The sequence below is a fragment of the Octodon degus genome, unplaced genomic scaffold (genome assembly GCF_000260255.1).
Source record: "Octodon degus isolate 3935 unplaced genomic scaffold, OctDeg1.0 scaffold00522, whole genome shotgun sequence".
NCBI classification, from domain to species: domain Eukaryota; kingdom Metazoa; phylum Chordata; class Mammalia; order Rodentia; family Octodontidae; genus Octodon; species Octodon degus.
The window spans coordinates 125,253-126,216 of record NW_004525098.1 but is presented as its reverse complement, the minus strand read 5'-3'; positions in this window follow the sequence as shown (position 1 = coordinate 126,216).

Genomic DNA, 964 nt, shown 5'->3' with positions numbered 1-964 from the left:
AGAAAAGTTGGGTCACCACTCATTTGCAGGATGTCACGACATGGGTTCTATTATATCCTGAGTCCTCACGGACCTTGAAGGGCTAGAGCCAAAATGTTCGCCATCTTTTTATCCCATCTATCTGATTAATTTTGGTCTGCAATCTTTGGCTGTTAAACATCAAGAAAAGAAACTTAATGATATTGTTATGCTATAACAGAGGCAGTTAAGCTTAACATCACTATCTGATTGAATATCACATACCTTAGACATAAAATAGAATTGCTATTTTCCAACAACCATAGATATTCTAAACTTTACTTTAAAATAGAATGATAAAAATTAATTACAATTTTTTACATAGAAATTTAGAAATTGACCATATACAACACTGTAGCAGGACAATCCTGTTGCATTTTGTTTTTCCTGTCTCTCATTTACTTTTTTTACTTTATTTTTTACATATATTTACTTTAAAAAGAGTATAGCAATAATTGTTGTGACATAGAAGAACAAAGTAACATGTATTTTTAAGAAGGTTTTAAAAACTCATGGCTTCCACCAGTGTAGTTTCTTAGTTCACAGATATCAACATATAGGGTTAGGGTGAGAATTCTACCAATTAATTGCTATTTTCAGAATTCTCGTAGAAATTTTTAGGACCATTGTCTTAACCTTCTTGTTTATACAAATGCATGCTTTTTCCCTTACCGTATTTCCTAACTTTTCTCCTTTGTCCCTCTTTGTTGTTTAAACATTAAGTTCTCTTTTTCCATTTAACTGTGTTATAGATTTCAATTTTTATTTCATCTTTTGAGTTCTTATACTAGGGAGACAACACAATATTTACAGATGTTTGTCTGGTTTATTTCACTGATGAGTACATCTTCAAGTGGCATCCAATTAAATATGAAGGCTTAGAGTATATCATTCCTTAGAGCTGAGTAATATTCCATTGTATAAGAACACTTTTTTTTTTCATCCC